This window comes from Netta rufina (genome assembly GCF_964035555.1).
Source record: "Netta rufina genome assembly, chromosome: 2".
In the NCBI taxonomy this organism is placed as follows: Eukaryota; Metazoa; Chordata; class Aves; order Anseriformes; family Anatidae; genus Netta; species Netta rufina.
The window spans coordinates 142,120,447-142,146,408 of NC_140124.1; positions in this window are offsets into that span (position 1 = coordinate 142,120,447).

Here is a 25,962-nt window from a genome sequence, read left to right on the forward strand (position 1 = left end):
GACGGATTTGTAACAGTCCAGGTGGAGCAGGAGTTCTCTAGCTGTTTCCACCTGAACTGTGGGGGAGTTATGCTGCTCCTTGTGCCAGACTTCCATGTTTGGGAGTCTGAGTATTCTGAGGATAAGTGGTCTGGCTAATAAAGACACATGCAAAGAAGGCATTAAGAACCTCAGCCTCTTTCTTATCTTCTTTAGTCATGTGTCCGTCGTCCCCCCCCATCCAGTAAAGAATGGAAATAGAATGGAAATTCTCTTTGGCTCTCCTCTTGACATCAATATATTTATAAAAACATTTTTTGTTATCCTTGACCATAGTGGCCAGGCTGAGCTTGTACTGGGCTTTGGCCTTCCTATCAGGCAGGATTAGTGATTAATAGGTCTGCTAGAAGCATCAAAATGGATAATTTTACTTACTTAAGATGCACAATAGTCACACTCAAAGAGAAATCATAATTTCTTGCCTGTAGAGGAGAAACACTTAATTCAAAAGTAGTTAGATGAGAATCATATCCAAAGTACATTTTGTCATCATAGATTAATAATGAACTAACTATTGAACTTATTTGTCATTCATTATTGAAAATGCTGTAGGATTTGGGGAGGAGGTACTTTGTGGGAGTGGTAGCAAAATTATTTTTGCTGTTCTCAAGTTTTTGGTTGTTTATTTGGTTGTTTGGTTTTAAATATGATATAACAATGTCTGTTTGTCCCAAATCACTGAAATATTTTTAATACATATTTACACATTCAACCTTACCCACTGACTTCAGTGGGATTTAAGTGTTGCAGTACTTTGATAAATTCATATATATGTATATATATATATATACATGTATATATTTTTTTTCCCTCTTTGGCAACACCTGTAAGAAATAAGGCCCATGAAAGCAATGAGTTGGTAACTCCATCTCCTTCCAAATAAAATCCTGTTAGATTTGACAGAATAGCTGCTCCACAGTCTGTGTTAAACAGAGACTGATATAAATGTGTCATGCAGGACTTCTTCCACCTGGCACAGTCCTCTACCACTATCTGAACAGGACTTGCACTTCCAAATATGTCAACATGCCCTCATGCTGTGCCCCATGTCAATACATGTTGCTGATGCCCTCCGATGAAAGGCATTGCTCTTTCCATATGTTAGGTGCTTTGAGCTATTAAAAAACAAACAAATAAACAAACAAACAAAAACTGTTTAAAAGCATATCTCCATTCAAATGCCAATTACTCTGAATTAGCCACCGGTCCACTCCTGACTGAACTAAGAGAGGAATGAATATAAACAAGCATCCAGAGCTATCCACACAGCCAGCTCATTCTCTAACAACACTTTCCCTGTGGTGGATCTACAGGGAAAATATAGAAATAGCCACAGGCATCCAAACATATAGTTATGCTTAGGATCTTCCTTTATAGTATCATACTCTAGGAACAAGCCCTTCCTCCAGAATAGGAGTTGTGACTTAAATGTTTTTAAAAACAGAGAAAAGATATCTTTAATGTCTTAATCTAGTTGTAAAGGAAAATCACTTTGCATGAAATTCTCTTTCTGAGGAAATACTAATAAGCTGCAGACCAAGAAAAAAAATCTGAAAAATACTAAGTTTCTGTAATGTCTGATACCTGAAATGTCATTATGGCATAAAAAATGGAAGTGGTAATAAATACTAACTTCAGGTTTGGATTCTGATCCAAACCAGTGTCACACATAGGTAGTAGACAGTGGGACAATCTCTTAGATTTTTTTTAAGCATAATACTTTTATGATACTTTTTACAGAGAACAGCAAACAGTCAAAGGTCAGGTTAGGAAAGCTAAAGCCATATTAGAATTAAATTTGTTCAGGATTCTTTACTGTGTAGAGAGATGTAAGTGCAAGATGGATGTAAGAGATGGGAGGAGGAGAAATGTTTGCTCTGTTGTTAGGATCAACTGTGAAACTGTGAGTCACTTGAGTCACTTTATTAGAGCCTTATTAGTGAAGAGGATAAAAAAAAAAAAAAAAGAAAAAAAAAAAAAGAAAAAGAAAAAAGGTATATGCTTTCCAAATCTCCTGCTAACTCCATGCCGTGCTTTAAAAAGGTAGTTGTGGAAAATTCTGAGAGTTTTGTCACTAAAAATTATGCCTTGTCAAGCTCTTCAGTACCACTTCTGATACTTTTGCATAGCAGCAGCTGGTTAAGATACCCACCTGATAAGTACCAGGTTGTTCTGAGATGTGGGGTGCAATAACCCCAAGCAGAGATACAGGCTGGGAGATGAGTGCTTGGAGAGCTGCCAGGCAGAGAAGGACCTGGGAGTGATGGTGGATAGTCGGCTGAATATGAGCCAGCAGTGTGCTCAGCTGGCCAAGAAGGCCAACAGCATCCTGGCTTGTATCAGAAGCAGTGTGACCAGCAGGGCTAGGGAGGTGATTGTCCCCCTGTACTCGGCTCTGGTGAGGCCGCACCTCGAGTACTGTGTTCAGTTTTGGGCCCCTCGCTACAAGAAGGACATCGAGGTGCTAGAGCGGGTCCAGAGAAGGGCGACAAAGCTGGTGAGGGGCCTGGAGAACAAGTCCTACGAGGAGCGGCTGAGGGAGCTGGGCTTGTTCAGCCTGGAGAAGAGGAGGCTCAGGGGCGACCTTATCGCTCTCTATAGGTACCTCAAGGGAGGCTGTAGAGAGGTGGGGGTTGGTCTGTTCTCCCACGTGACTGGTGACAGGACGAGGGGGAATGGGCTTAAGTTGCGCCACGGAAGTTTTAGGTTAGATGTTAAGAAGAACTTCTTTACTGAAAGGGTTGTTAGGCATTGGAACAGGCTGCCCAGGGAAGTGGTGGAGTCACCATCCCTGGAGGTCTTTAAAAGACGTTTAGATGTAGAGCTTAGTGATATGGTTTAGTGGAGGACTGTTAGTGTTAGGTCAGAGGTTGGACTTGATGATCTTGAGGTCTCTTCCAACCTAGAAATTCTGTGATTCTGTGATTCTGTTATTCTGTGATTCTGTGGTTATAAGGGCACTAGTGTGCAAAGGTTAAGCTACTCACTCTGTCATAGAATCCACTGCAGTTACAAATTGTGATGTCTTGTCTGAAGATGAACATCATAGCTAAGTTATAATTGGATATTTTCTACCTTTTCCAAAATACAAACATATAAAAGCAGCACTGTAAACACTGCATTTCACTATGAACAAGCACCTTTAAAAGCACCTGCAGGCTCACTGCTGTTTTTTTTCCCTTTGATAATACATAGTACAGTAGAGTAATTTAGATAGGACTCTGAATCATTGTACACCAAGCACAAACTGCTTTTAATTCCATAATGCTCAGTAATACAAGAGATGAATAATATAGAAAACCTTCTTCAACTGTATTATCCCATTAGATGACTGATTTTAAAATGTTGCTGGGTTTCTCTATAGTTTCTTAACTTAATTTAAGGCACCTAATAATACAGGATTTTAATGGTTCTAGTTCTGTGAAAATACTCATTTTAACAACACAATGGAATTATGACTAAACTGAAAATATTTTTTTCTGTACGCAAGAAAAAGACATTAAAAAAAAAAAAAAAAGAAAAAGGAAAAGAATCTCAAGTTTCAATTTCTGTTGAAAAAGAATCCTACACATTTGCAATGAAAAAAAAAATAAAATATATGCTTGAGAAGGAATAAAGTCCAAAGCATTCTTGCAGTCTGGATGCATACATCAACTGATGCTTAATGATGTCTAACAGGTTCAGCCTGTAAATCTTCACATATCCTCATCAGATGCTGTTATACATCCCACTGTTATACATAGAAATTAAAATGTCATGAAGTTTCAAATGCATCAGTGAACAACCCCACCACCCTCCCAAAACTTATATATCAAACCAGGGAAAACAGGACATAAATCTTCATTGATAGTTTAGTTCAGAAATTATTGCATTGATAACCATGTCATTATGGGTAAAAATTGAACAGATTGGGGTTCTTCCAGGGAGGTCTTCTGCATTGAATTGGCCAGAAATAATACTATTGAAGAAAGCAATAATCGACTAATAAGTAGATAATATAAAATGATCTACTAATATGTAGATCAATTTGTTCAAAGCGTTTATTCTTGCAGTGAGAGATTGCTTGTATATTCCAGTGCATCTGTGATACATAAGTGGGGTAAAAAAGGAATCATAGAAGGAAAGCAATTTGCTGAGGCTTTGTGCAAACATTACTGACATTCTTTCTGCCTATATAACATGAACAACTTACCAGATCTTCTCAAACTACTTTTCTTTTCAATATGGATAATGTACATGTATAAGACTGGAAATTGTGCTTAGAGTAAACTTTGCATTAGCACCTTCAATTGACCCATTAGACTACAGTAACAATATAGCTGCAGGACACATTATCATAGTATAAAAAAGTTATTGACATTTAAAATGCTGAGTTATATATTTATTAATATTAATCATATAATTCATGAACACAACTGTTTTTAGGTATTTGTAAAAGATTAACATTCTAATGGAAATTACTGTCCATCTTGGAGCCAAATATAACTTGCAGTTACAATCCATTGATGTATATCTGTATTGGACATATGTGGTGGTTTTACTTGGGTGGGCAACCAAACTCCAGCACAGCTGTTCTCTCACTCCCCTTCCTCAAAGGGGAAGGCGAAGACAATATGACACAAAAGGTGCAAGGTTTGAGATAATGATAAATTAATTAAAGGGAAAAGGAAAAGTGTGGGGGGAGGAAGGAGGGGGTAGAAGCAAAGGCCACACGGAAGCACAGAGAGAGAAAAACGGTTATTCTCTACTTCCCATCATCGAGCGATGTTCAGCCACATCCTAGAAAGCAGAGCCAATATGCATAGTTGTTGTGTGGGAGGACACACGTTTTCATGAGTCTTTCCTCCTCCCCTCCCCCAGTTTCCCTTTCCCACCTTTTATTGATGAATGTGACAGCACATGGTATGAAATATCCCTTTGGTAGGTTTAGGTCAGATGCCCTAGTGATATCCCCTCCCTACCTCTTGCCCACCCCCAGACTGCTGGCTCTTGGGGTTTGGAGGGAGACCTGATGCGGTGCCAGTATTGTGCCACAATAGACAAAACGCTGGTGTAGTGTTTTGTTCTAGCTACATGGGCTGCTGCAGGGAAAGTTAACTCCATCCCAGCCAGACTGAGAACAACATAAAGAGTAAAATCCTAAATGTATAGGATTAGGATCTCATAAAAATATAGCTTATTTAAAGCTTATAAACAGATGAAAGAAAAACAATGTAACACACAAGGCAGGACCTAAGACACAATCAGTTATTCTAAATTACTTTTCTCTTTTTCCCTTTTCCACACAGGAATTTTTTATCAACCATGAGAGGAGACGCAAGGGAATAGAAATATTTACCATGTTACTTTGGGTTTCCTAGACTAATTTATAATTAGTCATTGAAGCTACAATATTGTCTTTTTACTGTATGGAGATGTTCTTAATACACCTGTCCCAGTTTTGGCAGAGATGGAGTTAATTTTCTTTGTATTTGATGGTATGTTCTGTGTTTTAGATTTAACATAAAGTTAATGTTGATAACACACTGAAATTTTAGTTGTTGCAGAGCAGTATTTAGACAGAGTCAAGGACTTTCCAGGTTCTCGTAGTGTCCTGCCAGCAAAGAAGCTGGGCATGCACAAGAAGAGGGATTGGCCGGGGCAGTGTCTGCTGCATGGGGACTAGGTGGGCATCAGTTGGCAGGTGGTAAACTGCATTATGCATCCCTTATTTTGTGTGAATATATATATTATATGTACACATTGTTTTGTATGCACACGTACATATGTGTATATATGTACATGTGTATATAGATAAGTGTGTATACATATATATTTGTATCGTTATTATTTTCACTTCCTTTTTTGTCCTATGTGGTGGTTTTACCCATCTGGGCAGCTGAGCTCCACCAAAACCACTCCCCCTCCTCAAAGGGAAAGGGGAAAAAATACGGTGAGAAGGGCTGAAGGGTTGCCATCCTTCCTGAATTGACCCTGCGTGGGCTTTCCATAGGCAACAGCTCTTAAAGAACTGCTCCAATGTGGGTCCATACCACAAAGTCCATCCATCAGGAGCAAACTGCTGGAATTGTGTGGGTGGCAGCTCCCTTCAGACTCCCTGATCCTGTGTGGGCTCCTCTCCATGGGATGCAGCTCCGGCCCGGGGCCTGCTCCTGCAGGGACTCTCCATGGGCCGCAGCCTCCTCCAGGCGACATCCACCTGCTCCACCGGGGGCTCCTCCATGGGGTGCAGCATGGAGATCTGCTCTATGTGGGACCCATGGGCTGCACGGGGACAGCCTGCTCCACCAGGGGCCTCTCCACAGGCCACAGGGGAACTGCTGCTGTGTGCCTGAAGCACCTCCTGCCCTCCTTCCACAAACACCTTGGTGCCTGCACGGCTTTTTCTCACTGCTTACTCTGACAGCAGCTGCTGTGTATCAGTGTGTGTTTTTTGTTTGTTTTGTTTTGTTTGCTTGTTTCTGTTTTTTCCTCCCTTTTCTTAAATTTTCTCTCACAGAGGAACAAACAACATTGCTTATTGGCCTGACTCTGGGCAGCAGTGGGACCCTTTGGAGCTGGCTGAAACTGGCCCTTAACTACCATGGGGCAGCTTCTGGATTCTCCTGACAGAGGCCACCCCTGCAGCCCCCTGCTGCCAAAACCTTGCCACATACATGTAAACCCAATACATCCTCTTAAATTGTCTGTATCTCAACCAATAAGTTTTCACTATTTTCTGATTCCCTCCCCCATTCCATTGGGGAGCAAGTGAGTGGCTGTGTGGTGCTTAGCTGCCTGCTGGGGATAAACTACAGCTTCTGAAAATAGTTTTGTCCAGCTCTTGCAAAGAATGTTAGCATCTTCTATCAGGATTTTGACTTAATGATTCAGCTATTTTGTCTTTTGTTTTAGGACTGCAGGATTTATTCGGGAATGAGTATCTTTACAGGCAAAATTCCTCTGGCCTTGAAAACCATTGTTTGTGCATAATTAGTTTCTCTTCAGAGCATTGATTAATTTCCTCTCTGGGATTATTAGTTCATTAATGTTTTTCTGTATCTGTACTTTCTATTTTACTTTTGGGAAAATCACTATAACAACTCTATAAAATATTTTCCCAAGTCTCCGTTATTTCTTTAATCAACAATAGTATTTCTAACAGTGCTTTTTACTTATAGTGCACTATCTGTGTTAGAGCTTTTGTTCTACAGCAGATGGACACCTTTAGTAGGGACTTTTTTTTTATTAAGCTTGATTATCAGGCCATATTTGTATTTAATTAAAGTGCCAAAGCTGGATTAAAGTGCCATAGCTGGATTGTTCCCTAAACTTCCTAACATTCAAGCTGTCCTACGTCTTCAAATGTACCATTAAAATAAATACAAAACCTGCCCGCCACATTAATGATTAGCCACTACAGAAAACAGATTGTAAAGAATTCCCTTTATTGATCATACTTTGCTTCCCTGTCAATGAGATCTGGATGGGTGACGTCTTGGTATCTGGATGGGTGAAATCTCCTCTTTTAGTAGGCTCCTCGGGTTATTTTTTTCCTGTTGTGTATTTCTTGTGGTCCTTATATTGCAACATCTTGAAAATGTTGAGATTCTCAGGGAAAAAAATATCTGAAAAAGTAAAATTATTTTGAGTGTTTACAATATGTAACTACAAAATAAAATTATTACTTTATAACTATACACTTTTCTATTTATTTTGATTTATGTGAAATAATCTTAATTAATTATTTTTACCTTAAAAGTAACCCAAAAGGATGGAATAACCAAGCTGTGACTGTTCCTGACCAGTTATGAAGAAGGGCAAAATCTCTTGCTTCCACTAGACCATAGAAAATTCACATTGTACATTCCATTAGATGAGGTGGTTTTTGTTTGTTTATTCATTTCTTCCATAACTAGTTATTCATAACATCTGGATGCTCATCTTTCTCAGTTACTTCTTAAACTTAAAACTGCAAACTTTAAAATTTTACAGCTGTCCCTTAACCCAGAGGTGTTGAAAACAAATGGAAAGTTTTTATCCTGAACTGGCCTGCTTTCATGCCCAGAGGTTTGGCTTTTTCTCAATTTATCAGAAAGCATGAAATTTGGTAGAGACTCAAGGAATATATATATACAACAAAAACAACAAAATTGTAACTGTAATTTTCTGTTAGAACATCTGCAGAAATGACCAGTGCCCAGTTTAGAAATCTCAGTCATTAAAAATTCACTCAAACCTGCAAATGTGGCTAAGACATTAGCTTTTCCTACTCTTCCAAGTACAATTAATCTCAAATATAGTACGTCTTAGTGGGCATGCCTGTGTATTGCTCCCCACATTCTGGCCAAAACATCCTAGGGTATGTGCTCAAGGCATTCATTATCTATTAGAATGAAAAACATGGAGTTGAATCCTTACAGACAGAAAAAGAAAATCAGTAGAGTTCTTCTGTTTCTTGAACAACTACTCCTACTCCTTAATTATCCTAGAAAACAAACCAATGAAGATTACCATCATTATTGCAAAATTAAAGCACCTACAGTTTGCCATCATGAACAATAGGGTAGAAGCTTTGACTGATAGCACTCTTGTTTTTTACCACAGGTCCAATGTCTTGCAGTTTCCCATTCAGGGGGAGAAAAGCAATTCCAGTGTCAAATCTTTCTTAATCATTGTCTACTATCTAGGTGTCAACAGCTGACTTCAATGTAATGCTTCTTTGCGGCACTGCTCCAAGATTCTTTTTTCTTGTCACATAGCAGATGGTAAAGTGGGGTGATTCTTTTTGAGTTCCAAGGGTCTATCAATGCAACATCAGAATGAATAGTAAGAGAAAAGGTGAGGGTATGCAGGGCATGTATGGATAGGAAGCAATATCCCTAATAAATAATATTCTGAAAGGTTCCAAGAAGACCCTGGACTTAAAGACACTGCTCTTTTAGGCTTCAGGGCAGATGTAAATAATGTGTTGGTCTAGACCAGACTTGGGCTAGTGATCAGTACTCTGATTTGGGGTGAAAGGGATATATATCCCTAGTAATAAGTAGACAACTGAATTTTAGGTTTTAGGGATAAAAGATGTGGAAGGTATAGCACTGAAGCTGCAGATGACTGGATAGAAAAAATGTATGACTTTCTAACAGAAGGATGAGAAAGGAACACCTGGTACAGTCATGAGTTTTCACTGTTGCCATCACATATTGTTGCAATTGTCTTTAACAGTGGTACCTGTGAACTCAGTTTCACCACTGTTGATGGCGACTTCTTTATCTTTTGTCTGATATTGTCCTTTATTGTTATTATACCTTGCAATGCTGCTCTCATCACTTTTATTTTATTTTATTTTATTTTTAAGTCCTCTCTGTTACTTCTGTGGTCAATTAACTCGCTTTCATTTTACCACAACTCCGCTTCAAACTTCTCTAGGATTTGTTCATCTACAGTGGTGGGTAACATATTGTTAACCAGGCCCTTTTGTTTTCTTATGATGATCCATTGTGATGCAAGTCCAGCACTGAAACATTAAAGATGTTCTGCTGCTGCTTATAATTTCCATAAAGACTGTGGTGGCTTCATACTGACACCTAGCCAAACTGCACCACACCACTCTCTCACTCCACCTGCTAAAGAGAACAAGGGGAGAAAATACAATAGAAAAGCACTCAACGGTTGACATAAGGACAGGGAGGTAACTCACCAATTACCGTCCTTGGCAAAACAGACTCAGTGTAGGGAGGTTAAAGTGATTTATTGCCTATTAGTAACAGACTGGAACAGTGAGAAAAAATAAAACCAAATTAAAAACACCTTCCCTCTTCCCTCCCCCCATCTTCTACATCCCTCCATCCCATCCCCTCCCTTCGAACACTGTAGAGCAATGGAGAATGGGGGTTGAGATCAGTCTACAACACTGATATATCTGCCTCTCCTTCATCCTCACTCATTTTCCTTGCTCCACTTTTGGGTTCTTTCCACAGGATGCCATCCTTCCCAAACTAATCTTGTGTGGGCTTCCCACAGACAGCAAACCTTCAAGAACTGCTCTAACATGCATCTATACCACAGGGTCCATCCTTCAGGAGCGGAGTGGTCCAGCATGGGCTGCAGCATAGGTATATGATCCATTGTGGTACACCACAGACTGCAGGGGGACATCATGCTCCTCCACGGTCCTTTCCACAGGCTGCAGACAACTTCTGCTCTGGTGCCTGGAGCACCTCTTCCCATTTCGCCACTGACCTTGGTGTCTGCAGGTTTTTTTTTTCTCTTATGTTTTCTCATTCCCTGTTACAGTTTAAACCAGCAGGCAGCTAAGCACCACAGAGCTGCTTGCTCACTCTCCCCAGGTGGGATGGGGGAGAGAACTGGAAAGGTAAAAGTGAGAGAACTCATGAGATAAGACAAAGACAGTATACTAGGTAAAGCAAAAGCCACGTTCACAAGGAAAGCAAAACCAGGAATTCATTCACTACTTCCCATCAGCAGGCAGGTGTTCAGCCACTCCCAGGAAAGCAGGGCTCACCACACATAACAGTTTCTCGGGAAAACTAATGCCATCACTCCGAATGTCCTTCCCCTTCCTCCTTCTTTACCGCAGCTTTTATTGATGAACATGACTCCATATGGTATTGAATATGCCTTTGGTCAGTCTCAGTCACCTTTCCCAGCTGTGTCCCTTCTCAGCTTTTTGTGCATTCCCAATCTCATCACTGGCAAGTATGAGAAAGTACCTCTTATACTTTCTACAAGAAGTAGAAAAGTCCTCAGCTCTGTATAAGCAATATTCTGCAACAACTATAAATATTGGTGTGTTATCACCATCATTTTAGTCAGAAGTCTAAAACACAGCATCATATGAGCGTCTATGCAGACAATTAACCCAGTCCCAGCCAAAATCACGGCATTCTCCTCTCCCAGATGCTGTTGTGCAGCATTTTTTACACTTTCTTAAATCTGCTCTCACAGAGGCGCAACCAGCGTTGCTCATTGGCTCAGTTTTGACCTGCAGCAGATTCCCCAGGCTGGAACTGGATCTTATCTAACATGAGGCAGCTTCTGAATGCTTTTCACAGAGGCCACCCCTGTGGCCTCCTGCCCCACTACAAAAACCTTGCCATGTAAACCCAATACAATACCCAGATTTTTTTTAACTTTATTTTGCTTTTATGTGACATTTTTGTTACGTACTTTCATAATTTTAACTGTGCTTTTGATGCTAATTTATTAACAACAGCTATCCTCTTGCAGTCAGTTGTAACCCTCAAGTGCCATCACAGGTCTAATTATTCTTGTGAATTTTCCCTGCTGGTGCATCTTTTGCTTGCTCATCTGTATCTATTTCTGATACAAGCCAGGATGCCGTTGGCCTTCTTGGCCACCTGAGCACACTGCTGGCTCATATTCAGCCAACTATCAACCATCACTCCCAGGTCCTTCTCCGCCAGGCAGCTTTCCAACCACTCATCTCCCAGCCTGTAGCTCTGCTTGGGGTAATTGCGCCCAAGGTGCAGGACCCAGCACTTGGCCTTGTTGAACTTCATACAGTTGACCTCAGCCCATCTGTCCAGCCTATCCAGATCCTCCTGCAGAGCCTTCCTACCCTCGAGCAGATCAACACATGCACCTAACTTGGTGTCATCTGCGAACTTACTGAGGTTGCACTCAATGCCCTCATCCAGATCATCGATGAAGATATTAAAGAGGACCGGCCCCAGCACCAAGCCCTGGGGAATGCCACTAGTGACCGGCCTCCAACTGGATTTGACTTCATTCACCGCTCTTCATTCACAACTCTTTGGGCCCGGCTATCCAGCCAGTTTCTAACCCAATGAAGCATACGCCAGTTCAAGCCATGAGCAGCCAGTTTCTTGAGGAGAATGCTGTGGGAAACGGTGTCAAAAGCCTTGCTGAAGTCAAGGTAGACCACATCCACAGCCTTTCCCTCATCCACCCAGTGCTTCACTTTGTCACAGAAGGAGATCAAGTTCGTCAAGCAAGACCTGCCTTTCATAAACCCATGCTGACTGGGCCTGATCGCCTGCTTGCCCTGTAAGTGCCGCGTGATGACACTCAAGATAATCTGCTCCATGAGCTTCCCTGGCACTGAGGTCAAATTAACAGGCCTATAGTTCCCCGGGTCTACCCTCTGTCCCTTCTTGTAGATGGGCGTCACGTTTGCTAGCCGCCAGTCAATTGGGACCTCCCCCGATAGCCAGGACTGTTGATAAATGATGGTAAGCGGCTTGGCCAGCTCCTCCACCAGTTCTCTCAGTATCCTTGGGTGGATCCCATCTGGCCCCATCGACTTGTGTACATCCAAGTGCTGTAGCAGGTTGCCAACCATTTCCTCGTGGATAGTGAGGGCCACATTCTGCTCCCCATCCCCTTCCACCAGCTCAGGGTACTGGGTATCCAGAGAACAACCAGTATTGCCGCTAAAGACTGAGGCAAAGAAGGCATGAAGCACCTCAGCCTTTTCCTCATCTTTTGTAACTAGGTTACCCCCTGAATCCAGTAAAGGATGGAGATTCTCCTTAGTCCTCTGTTTTGTGTTGATGTATTTGTAAAATTATTTGTAAATTATATCTCTTGAACTGCTTGCAGTGTTCTGCTTAATGCAGCCCAGGAGCATGTCCTTCCTTGTTACAAGGCACATGTTTGGCTTTTGTTCAATATCTCTATTATGATCCACAGCGTATTTTCTACATAGCTGCTTTCCGTCATGTTTGGATTGTAGCCTGTACTCGTGCATTCTATTGTTCCTCCCCAGTTGCAGACTTTGACAATTCCTCTGTTAAACTTCATGTTTGGTCCATTTATAATGTTTGTTAAAGTACCTGTGATGGCAGTGCCCCCTTCCAATCTGCTGACCACTCCCCTCAGTCTGATGTCCTCCACAAACCTGCAGAGTGTGCTCCAACTTGTCATCTATATTTGTGAACATTTGAAGTTAGAAATTAAAAAGTATTGTTCCCCAGACTGATCCCTGAGGTACACTGCTAGTTAGTAGCCACCTTCTGGACTCTACAGTTCCTTGTTCACTTTATTCACTAAACCATACATCTGGCAAAATATTTTTGCAGCCTTTACTAGAAAAGAAAAATTTTGTACTTATATGTGCAAAGCTTAATGTGAAGTCAGTAGAACTTTCCTGTTATTATTTTTGAGTTTTCAAACTCTAAAAGCTATTTCATAAGAGTTATATAAGCAGCAAGAAACATATATAGAATGAAAAATGTTTCATCAGGGATATGTGCTCTAAAAGCTTCATATTAATCCTTGTAACAGAAGGTTTCATACTTTGTCACCTTGAAGTTTTCCAAAAAGAATTTATGTATGATGTCCTTTTAAAATACCTCTTTTGAAAAAATGCCTTTTTAATGTAATAAATACTTTACCAATAGAAATCCATTTTATTTACTGCAGTGGCACTTTTCTCCAAGAAACAGCCAATCAGTATGCAATTGGTTCTGTCATATGTCCCAACACTGAATCTTAGACAAAACATGAAAGAGAGTCGTCTTGCTTTAACCCATAATTTCCAAGATGAAAAACATCAAAGAAGAAATAAATTCCTGCTTACCTTGATGTAGCTGAGCTGATAAAAATTATATCATCTCTTTATAATTCCCAAATAGCATAACAGCATATTTGCAGAATACATGGAACCATTTTTCCAGTGAGGCAAACAATTTGGTATCAGAAAATCTACCACCGACTGCATTAATCTCTAGCTAAACACTGCTTCTCTGATCTTTGAAATTTTGCTATTTACTTCTGCTAAATATGAGGAGGACCTCTGCATTGTGGAAAGACTGATTCTGGGCTGGAATGTAGCTCATGTTTCACATGGGGTTGGCTAGGATATTGGGAATTGAACTGTTAGTTGTATCTCAGCAGTTCCAGTCAAAAAGAACTGCATAGAAACATATTTGTCCTACTCCCATCTTTTAGATGGCTCCCAGTATGCAATGATATTGATGTTGAATTTCATTAAACTTTTATTGATCTTCTATAGGGAGTGAAATTCCACAAGAGTCTAAGATTTGTGCTGAATGTGCTGGACTTGCTCCAGATCAAAAACATTTTGGAAATATTGTAATTCAGAAATGAAATGTTCTCTGGCTAGATTGCCCCCCAAGTGAGTCAGCGTCACTGATGTCAGTGAGAAAATGCTTACACATTGATTTCTCTAATGAAAAGCAGTATGTCTTACACTGCTATGTTAACCTTCCTTTGCAGTGAAATTATGTGAAAAATAAAGGTTGTTTTTTTTTGTTGTTTTTTTGTTTGTTTGTTTTGTTTTTTGTTTTTTTTTTTTCTTCCCATTATTTTTTATAATATGAATGTGAGCATCCATGTTGATTAAATGGATAATACGTGCATCTTCTAAGTTAAAAAGAATAATAAAAGTAAAATACAAGTAAAAACAGAAGCAAAAAAATAAATTCGTCTTCATGCTTACTCAGAGTGCCATGACTACACTTTCCCTTTAAACTTAAGATGAAGTAAATTTTCTATAAATGAAAGTATATGCAACTGTTTCCTACTTCCCCGAAGTCCTGAAAGTAAATAAATAAATAAATAAATAAATCACTGGATTAAAACATTCGAAGCATCTTTTTGCATGTATGGGAAAGAAATTTGTAAAGTATCAATTATTGACTTTACATTGTTTTGCATCTACTCTTTTGTGTACGTGTGTGTGTGTAGCTACACTTCAGGCTGTTTTTTTTTGTTTTGCTTTGCTTTGCTTTTAATAAACTGTTATTTGTTTGGATGTGTTAAGTATTTTATATCCGCTTCAGAAATCTACAGGATTCCTCTAGAATAATATCTATGTTTGTTATTTACTGTAATGAAAGGAGACAGCACAGACCTTGTTGATGTGGTAGAGTACAGGTAATCAACATTATTAACCTGTAAGACTGCAAAAGCTCATGGAAGTAGCACAACCTATCTGATGGTAAGAGATTCTTACCTATCTGATGGTAAGAGATTGTAAGTGTGAGCTTCTGCACTTCCTGTCTGTGTGCCCCTAATGCCAGTGAGATTCCATCTGTAAGAATAAATTTATGCATAGCTTCACTTCCTACTGACACATTAAATATATTAGATTTATTTTATTTTAGAGAAACATATAGATTTTACCCCTAAAAAATAAAATAAAATATATTTTTCTTTTGATTTTAGCCAAGGCATTTATAGCCCTTTTTCTTAAGAAAGGACAATTTAACTAGGGTTAATTTGAAAAGAAAGAAATGCTTTGTAGTAACTTTGTTCCTTCTTGGGATGGCTGTTAACTGATGAAAAATTCATACTATGTTCTAGTTACTTCTGATCAGTCCCTGCCAGCAGAAGAATCACCATATTCCTCTACATAAAGTTCCTAAGTTACATCATATTATCTTTATCTTTGTATTTTTATGTGATAATGTAAGCATCTTAATTTCATGTCACTAAACTAGTCTGCTTTCTTGTCCAAGTGCATAGAATAGATGTTAAATTCAAAGCCAATGTTGATTATATTTCAACAGGTGAAAAGAATAATCCTTGTACAGCTGTACATTCTGATATAAACAATGTCATAAATAAGTAATTGCAGCATATTTACTAGAAATTTTGTATCTGGCTAAACTGCAAATGCAAGCTGGATGTTAGAATTACTGATAGAATATTTCATATTTCATAAATAATTAGAATTAAAACACATAAAACAAAGTGGTCTTTTCATTGTAGTATACATTACTGGTATTTTCATTATTGTAAGTAGAATGGCAGAGCATATTTTGTACTTCCAAGTGCTGGCTCAGGCTAACTGTCAGCTCAAAGGTATAAATATCCCAAAGGTGAGATACTGCCATTTGCAATTTACTGCCAAACATACTGCATTTCAAGGTAAGCAATGCTTTTTTGTTAAATTTATTCATAAAAAATAACAAGAAAAACTATAAAAATTTGAGTCTGCCTTTTCTTTTACAATTATTGTTGTTTTTTTGCACCCTACACTATGTCCAAATGATTAGAAGAAAAGAAAAAGGAAAAAAATATTTTTAAAAGGAACAAAGTAAAGGGTTTAAAAACTAAATATCCAATTCAACAAATCTAATCTTAAAAAAAAAATCTTTTTGGTTTCCCTTTCTCAAAAAATTATTTTTCTCAATAAATGCTAAAATTTCATACAGCATATATGCAAAATAATGTTTTATTTTTTTTCAAATACATTCATTTTCCTGAGGAGAGTATTCAGAAATGTAACAAGATAAAAATGCATACATTGGGAAGAGAAAATAAAGCATTTGCATGTTTAACGTGAGTATGTAGGACAGCAGAACCTCTCCTTTTCTCTTGCTTTTTTTTTTTTTTCCTTCTTCTAAATATCTCAAGATGGCAGTGTTTCAGAATAATTCTAATTCCTTTGTTCTACATAGCCTTAAAAATTGTTTGATCAGTTTATTCATCATAATGACTGCATCTCAGTGTTTGAACTGTGTGGGGGTGGAATATAAGGTATGGGGAGATCCAAGTGTTTGTATTTGACATTTTTTATAATATTATAGAATGTCCAATATAGGGAATGTATGTAAAATATGGATCTTTCTTTCAGAGTGATTAGAAATTCCTGCAAGGCTGTTTCTCAGTCCTCCCTCTTTCCCAGATGCTGTTCCCCAGCCGTTTTTTCTTAATATGCTGTCACAGAGAGAAACATAGCTTATTGGCTTGTCTCTGGCCAGTGATGGGGCCCTTATCTAATGTGGGGCAGCTTCTGGATTCTTCTCTCAGAAGCCACCCCTATGGCCCCCTGCTGCCACCAAAACCTTACCATGTAATGGGTTAAAGAGTAAGGTTGAGCCATGGTGAGTGGGACAGAAGCAATTAAGAATAAGGAAAAATAAATGGGCTTGATCAGCAGTCAGTCTCAAATGCTTCTGAATCAACTGGACAATCTCCTGTGCCAGCTGAAGGATTGCAGTAACTATGATGTGCATGGGACAGGAATATATGACCAATCTCCTTCCAGGCATGATATCACAATCTCCTTATTTGGACAAATTTCAGTAGGTAGAGAGTTGTTGGAAGGGATGGTAGCTCTTGAAGGAGCAGTTAGTTCTTGATGAGCCGGATCTAGGTTGGGATTTCCAAGGTAATGGCTCTCTGGAATCTCTTTTTTGTTCCCAGAAAAAGAAACCATCTACTGGTCTTGTGAATCATCCCAGGATTAAGAGCATTTTTTTTATTCTCTGCTAGCAACACATAAACAGATCTTCTTAAATAAGAGTCCCTTTGCTAACACACAGAAATCTAAAAGGCCTTCATAAGAAAAAAAAAAAAAAAAAAGTTTTTATTATTAGTATGGGATCAACACACAGGAAAAGTAGAGAAAGAGAAGAAAGGAAGAAATGTAAACATGTTCAACCAACATTCCATTCACCACAAAACTTAAGCATAGTTATAATTCTCCTCACTTTGCTGACGTGAGAAAGTAAAGCTCTTTTTGACCCTCATGCTTTCTCATACGCTTTACTTCTCTTTTCCTAACATGTACAGAGATTTCTATCTTTAGTCAGTCACCCTTGATGTATAATTCTTTAAATTTTAATTTAATAATTTTCCAAATTTAGTTGGGCCCCTTTATCAGAGGAGTTCCTCAGGATGTAGATTGATCTGCTGAAATCGAAAGTTTCCAACTTAACAATGGAGTGAGAATGAAGAATACAATCTTCTATCCTCACTGGTGGCAATGTCTGCATTCATATCAAGGTACCAGTGCCCATGTAATTTCATTTTTCATTGGCCTAAATTTCTCACATTATTGTTAGCAATGACACATCTTTTCCACTCTTCAACATAGTTTATCTCTGTGTTTTTCTATTACTAAGCTGATTTTGTCTGACCAAAAGCTCATTCTAAATGCTCATTCCTTCTAGCCTCCTTATTAATACTCTAATACTTGAACTATTCCCATTATTCTATAGCCACCCTTCATTTTAACCTTCTAGTCCTCTCTTAATAATTAAAAACTTAAATAGTGGTATTTTTTACTGTAATTAATAATGTAATAGTGTAATTAATAGTTATTTGTGCTGCTAACCATCCTGAGTGTCTATGTTAATTTTTTTTAATACTGTAAGAAAGCTTAGAAAATTCAAACTGTTCAGAAGTCCATGGGGCCTGAAGGGATTCACTCCTAAGTGCTGAATGAATCAGTGGATGTTATAGTTGGACCCATCTTAACAGTTTACCAAAGGTCGTGAGAGTGTAGGAAGGTCCCTGCTGACTGGAAGCTAGCCAGTGTTTTACCTGTCCATGGAAAGGGCATGAGAGAAGACCTAGGAAACTACAGACTTGTAAGTCTAACCTCAGTCTCCAGAAAAGTTATGGAGAAGATTGTCTTGGGGGATACTGAAAGGTACTTAAAGAACAAAGCGGTTACAAGGCATAGTCAATATGGGTTCATCAAGGGAAAGTCTCACCTTATTAATTTTGAACTCCTTCTATGATAAGGTCACCTGCTTGGTAGATGAAGGGAAGGCAGTGTATGCAATCTTTCTAGATTCTAGTAAAGTCTTTGATACTATCTCTCATGGCATCCTTCAGGACTAGTTGTCTATTGTGAGATAAACCAGTTCACACTATGATGGATGATGAACTGGCTCAACAGTGGATCTCAACGAGTGTAAAGAATGGGGCTACATCTTGCTGGTGGACAGTCACTAGTGATGTTCTCAAAGGCCCAGTTATAGGGCCAGTCCTTTTCAACAATTTTATCAATTATCTGGATACAGGAGTGGGATGCAACCTGAGCAGGTTTGCTGATGTTACCGAACAGGGATGTGCTGCTGACTTTCTGGAGGAACAAAGAACTTGCAAAGGGATATAAATAGTTTGGAGCATTGAATAATCAGCAGTGATGATTCTTCCACTATACTTAGCATTGGTATATGTATTAGTGTAGAATCACTGGAAGTACATGCTGTATATTAAAGTCTTTACAGAAACTGTTTTCCATTTATAGGCAGTATGAACAGAGGTGAAAACTTGTTTCAAAAACAACAACAGACCAAAAAAAATGGTTTGCTAGAGGCGACATTGATCTATTTCTGAGCACATGAATGACTACAGGAATCTTCTTATCTTCTGGCTTTTAATACATGGGTGGCCATGGAAAATTCTGGTGGTTATCTTGTAAAACGTAACGATTCTCCTTACATCTCTTCAGTTTTGTATCAGCCACAATAACTGATTTTATGTTAATCTGTTAGTCAGGTCTCACTAAAAGCATATAATGAGGCAAGTATACAATGAATTCCCAAATTTTTTAGTTGAAGAATATCAAATCTAGTAGCTTTTAATAAGTAAAATCTATGTTAGAAAGTATAAATTTGAATTTCTACTAAATCCAGTAATCTAAATCCAATACACAAAGTGTAATCCACTGTATATCCAAAGATCAGATACATCATATAAAGAACATGACAATTTTATTTTTACTGACTCAGATTAATAGTAGAGATCTCTTTTTAAACCCCGTTTCCAAATTCAGACATACAAATTAACTGAACAGTTTCAACTCTGCATAATTCATTTAGAATTCAGTAACTTTGTTTTGGCAGTATTTTGGTTAATAATTTGACATTAATACCTGATTTTAAAATTGTTGGCATATTTGTTGTTGCATATGTGGCCTGGAAAAAGTTGCATGTTCTTGGTGTTGATAGTTCTATCAAGCTTAAAAATAGTGTATATCAAATATTTACTCTTATTCTAATAAACAATTTAAGAACTGCTCAGGCTTAGCCCTTGAAATGTACATCACAATAAATACAGGGAAGAACAGTTTTCTATCTGCTTTCATTTTTAAAGGAAATTCTTTTAAAAATGTTTTAGAAAACATATTTTTAAAATTATCAGTTTACTGCTCTGATTTATCTATAATGTCTTTTTGTCATGTTAGTGGACTTAGTATCGTCACCAATGTGTACTTTAAGCATCAAATGACTTTCACTGCAGCTATAGCAGAGGAGAAGGATTTTGCTCATATCTCACAGCATCAGTGAATATAGTATTAGTTCCAGAATGAAATAAATAACTATCAGAATCACAGAATGAATGAGGTACTTGTGGATCATCTAGTGTATCTAGTACAGCAGGGTGCTCTGTCCTGTTTCCAATAGATTTTAGTGTCCAAGAATGGACACTCCATAGCCTCTTTAGGAAACCTGTTCCAGGGATTGACCACTGACACACTTAAAAAAAAATAAATAAAAATGTGGGGAGGGGTGGATAGAGTATACAAAGAAGAAACAAACAAAACCCCTATTTATGTTTAAGTAGGATTTCCTATATTACTGTTTGAGCCCATTGCTGACCTGTTTGAGCCCATTGAGACCATCCATGACCTGGATTCTACTTTCTTTTTTTTTTTTTTTTTCTTTTACTCCCTTCCATTACTTTCAAAAGATAGATTCCATATACAAGATTCCCCAGTGCTTTCTCTTCTCCAGGCTGAACAGTCCCTGCTCTCTCAGTCTCCAGTAGTACCAGTACTGAGTGACATTCAGCTACACTTCCTGGCAGTTCAGTCAGTTTCACCTAGCTGTCCACTTATCTATGAGAATATTATGGGAAACAGTGTTGAAAGCCTTGCCAAATTGAAAATAAGCAATATCCACTGTTTTCATCTTATCACCAAGCCATTTGTCTCATTATAGAAGGCTATCAAGTTGGTCAGGCATGATTTCCCCTGTATAAATCCATGTTGCCTACTTTCAGTTACCTTCTTGTCCTTTGTATCTTTGGGAATAGTGTCAAGACAGATGTGCTCCATCATGCAGGATGTGAGGTGGACTTCACAGGATGACTAGCCTGTAGTTCCCTGAATCCTTATTCTTGCCCTTTTTGCAGAAAGGGGTGAAGTTTGCTTTCTCCCAGTATGAGTTGTCATCACTCCCCAACACCATTCACAGTTTAAATCCCTCCTGTCCGGATTGGCTACCCTGTTGGCAAAGATATTTTTGCCTAATTTGATCAGGTGGATTTAGTCTCTTCCTAGTAGTCCTCAATGCTCAAAGACTGTTCTATGGTTGTAAAAAACAAATGCCTCTGTTAGGTATGGTATGGGATCTGCTGAGTCCAGCAGACTCCATGTATTGAGGATTCCCCTTTCCTGGCTGCTGAAGCCTAGGCAAGTGCTGTCTGGGTCCCCAGGAGGGTCCCCCAAAGTCTCTCCATCCCTGTCCCATAGATACGTCTGACACTGTTTCTGCTTCTAGGTTCAGCCAGTGGTGGTGTTAAGTGTGTATACCAGAGGGGCACATGCACACACAAATGTGCAGATCACACACAGACCCTAATTTATCAAATATCCATACCCATACATATGTGGGCTTCCTTACAGAGTACAGAGGTCTTCTTTCCAACTACTCCAGTTTGACACATGATGCATGAACTAACACATATATCAGAAGCACCCATTTAATCACAGGTCCCTCAAATATTAGTACAAGCTCTCAGTCTGCCTAATATCCATGCATAGGCACACTGAGCTTCTCACCCATCCCTGGCTCAGACACTGCATCTCTCCATGTGCAAGTCTTCTCCTACTTTTCAGTTATTCATCTCTGAAGTTTCATAGCAAATTAAACATACAAAGATGTGCACACAGGATTGAATTCATTGGGGAACAATAACCACTCCCAGGTAATCCCAGTAGCTGGCATTTAGACCTTTCATTTTCATTGTGCCCCCTCCCTGGTCCCATCCAGACCTTCAAGTCCCGTGGCTCATGGTCCTCCCAGTTCCTGGCACTTTCAACACATGCATGGATTAATGCACCAATCCCTCCAGTCGTTGGTTCTTGGCTGTTTTGCCCTAGGGAAGTGTTGGTTCTTTCTGGATGCCAATACAAAAGGCAAAAAAGCTTGCAGGATGGATAACTATTTATTAATAACCTTGAAAATATGATAGCTAGTTTTAAAATCTTACATCCCTCCTGATGCTGGAAATGCAAAACAATACAGCATAGAATGAACCTCTGCTGAGGGCACAGCATGCTGCACAAAGCACATCTGTAGTGAGATTAGCCCAGCTCTAAATTCACCAGCGTTGTGGTAGGGTCTTGTTCATAACACAGATTCATCAACTGCAGACAGCAACCGAATCTGGAATGTGGGCATAACTTTGAACAGTCCTCTAGGCAATAATCTCTAAAACTCTTGTCTCAGTAAAAAGTCAAAGGTCATGAAAAAGTGCATATAATATTTCAAGTGCACAAAACAATACCCTATACGTATACTTAGATTATACACACATTCTATATAAATGGACTAATTATGTAATATGTATACATCAGTTAAAATACTGATTAAATATGCCTTGATTAAGTAGCAGTCACAAAGTATCCATCATAGAGATATGGATTAACTATTATGGGGATCACTAATTTCTCATACAATACTACACAGATGATTAGGACTTGTAAACAAAGGTCACAGAATCACAGAATCACAGAATCACAGAATTTCTAGGTTGGAAGAGACCTCAAGGTCATCGAGTCCAACCTCCAACCTAACGCTAACAGCCCTCCACTAAACCATATCCCTAAGCTCTACATCTAAACGTCCCTCCTCCCGTTCTTACCACTTACACATCTTGCAGCACTCACACATAGGGTAGAGGGAGATTGCAAAGAAAAAAAAAAAAAAAAAGTTAGGAATATTTAATAAAATAGGATAGGCTGATCATCGGGTGTAGGACTCAATTAGACAGGTTTGACTGCCTGCCTGCTTACATACCACAGACCCTTTTATTCCCCTTGTCCCCCTTTTCCTTTGCTGGTTCTTCATCAAAATGTCCTGTTTCCTCCCTTTCCTTACCTTTGGCCTTACACCTGACATCCTATAATAAGTTTTACACAATCCTGCAAGTCCACTCAAATATTGCACAATACTCATGACAGTCTTGTTTCCTAATTTGTATCAATGGCAAATTCAGGTCAACACTCTTCAAGGCAGTGCCTGAGGTGCTCCTCTAAGGACCTATCAGTCTGAGGTGGCTAGTGGGTTCTGGTCTTTTTTTGCCTTCATTGCCACACTTAATATTTGTGGATCTGCATGCTAACTAATTTCTTTCTTATCTGTTATTTATTTTACACTGAATAGTCCTTAACCAGATAAATCAATGAAACCGATTATCTGACATTTCAAATACCCTTACACCCTCTGGTGGCACCAGGTCTTGACCCATAGGATCCATACATTCCTCAAGCTTTTCCCTCTCATTGACAGGACCAAGGAGAACAACATCTGGGCTCCCATGCCTTTGGCTCCCACCTCCAGAGACAAGTAGTCAAGATTTATATTCTTTTGATTTCCCCTTGCAGATTCACATGTGGAAGAGCAGTAGGACTACTAGCCTGAGAGACAGACAAGTCTTGGCAGTCTAGATCATCCTAGATGTGAGCACTGGCAAGCACCAAACCTCCCTAGACAATAGGTCAGGTTCAACCTCTGGGGTCTTCTGTCTACCACAGTGAGGAATTTCTCACTTTTCAGGCTTGGAACACAAATTTAAGTTGTGTGGAAACACAAATTAGACAAATGATTTTGATTTCAATGTGATATGCTTATTTACAACCAATTAAATTTTGGTCTTTTCACCCCAGGCCATATGGATCAGTCTTTTATAAATATATTATCATAATATATTTTAAATGTTTTATTAAAATGAATATACCCTCAAGAATTTGTGATGAACAATTTCAAGGGGCAGATTTGGTCCTACTCTCATTTATAAGAAAGAATTAGCATTTTCTCAGGAATGACCTTTTTCATTATTGGCATTTTTCAAAAATAGCCTTTGCAAAAGTATTCTTCCTGAACCATTATAGCTCAATATATTATCTCAATATACAGCAAATATTTTCTCTCATTTCATACTTTTTTTTTTTTTTTAAACGTCCCTGACATTACACTGATTCTACTCCTTATGGTGTCATGTGAAGAGGAGTTGTTTCTTGGAGTTTTTGAAAAAGAATGCTCAAACAGATCTCAACATGCATCTACAGCCTGAAGCAAAATTAACACTGCAGAAAGTATATGAGCCTTTTTGCCCTTTTCAGTATGTTATGCAATAAGGTGTGAGGTTCCTGAGGCAATCTTGGGTTTTATTTTTCTTCTCTTAAGTTTCTGTTGATTTTCAAACTTAATTTGTTGTTGTTGTTGTTGACTTGATTTCTCCACTGGATTTCTTTATTCAGCATTTCTGTCTTTTGAGAGTTTTTATCTATCCGTCTATCTGTCTGCCTGTCTGTCTATCTATCTATCTATCTATCTATCTATCTATCTATCTATCTATTTATTTTCTACATGAAATGTTGGAATGTCAGAAATGTTGGAAGTCTCCCACTGAAATATATTAACCTGATTAACTATTTCCCAAGCAGCATCATTCAATTACTTCTCCAATAAGGGCTGCTTCAACATTCTTGTAGAATGACCACAGAGGCTGCTTGTGCGTTGCCCCCTCTGTCAGCACATGGGAGAAACCATCCCTCTGTTCTGTATTCCTCAGGCAGAAAGAGGCATCAAAAATCAAAGTGAAGTGTCTACTGCTTCAGGAAATTGTCTGTATTCACCTCAGCACTTGTAAGAATCCCTCAGTCACCGGTTCACTGAGTACAACACACAGTTCAGTACAGTTCAGTAAATGCAGTGATTAAAATGACAGTAATGTCACTGTAATGTCAATGATTAAAATGACAGTAAAAGTGATTAAAACATTTGTAACAACAGCAAAACTTATGCCATTTAACATATTTTTTATTATCTTTGTGTTTTTGTTTGTTTGTTTTTTCATTAAAGAAGATTCAGTATCACCTAGTCCAGTCTCCTGACTCCTCATCACTGCCTTAAATGTCATCTTTATGACTCTTATGTTTTTACATTACTTTTCATAATTTCTTCTTTTCTATCTTGCAAATTTTAACCACTTCTGTAGAGGCAGGACCTGCCTGTTAAACCACCAGAAATGCAGTTCTCAATATTAGTCACAACTACTGAAAAAATCAAAGAAGTGAAAGACATGGTATTTACTCTAGGATAAAAATAAATAAATAAATAAATAAATAAATAAATAAACACTGTCTATTAAAAAAAAAAAAAAAAGTGTACAGTCAGATCACCCACTTCATCAATCTACACAGAAGATTTTCTTTCTTCTTCTTTTTTTTTTTTTTCATTCAGTAGCCATAATTCCCAGAATGGTATCCAGCAATGATACTGTGATTGAATATAACAGAATTAAAACAGAATACCGTACTCTCCCTGCAAAATGTCCATCTTGAATACTCTAATTTTACATTATACATCCCTTGAGTTCATTACTTTCTCTCAGATTACGAGTGTTGTTTTCAGTCACTTCCATAAGCATTAAGTAAGGCAGCAGAAACAATATCATGTCAGTAAAGTGACTAATCCTGTATTCCCAATAAAATTATGTGAAAGCCCAATTCTCCAATTAGAACCATCAAAAAACACTTAGCACTTCACTCGATAGAATTTGTATGGGCTAAAGAGTCACAGGAAAACTGGCAAAAATGAATAAGCAGGCAAATCTCCAAACCTTTACTGATGCTTAACTAACATAAAACAAATAAGTCTTGTGTTAAACTAAATAACAGTAATAAACTATTAATTATGAATTTTCCATTAAATGCTAGTAAAATTTTTTGAACTTGAGTAATAAAGCACTAGACAAGTTTCCAGTAAAATCAAAGGCAAATAGAGGAAAGTATTTTTGGTAAGTGTTATTATCTGGTGCCAGTTGGAAGTTAATCCTAAGGTGGAAGATTATTTAATAGACAAGAAAAAATTTTTAGGATATGACAAGCAAAAAATGTTTTTTGTTATACATGGTTCATTCTAAATACTTCTACTCATTTTT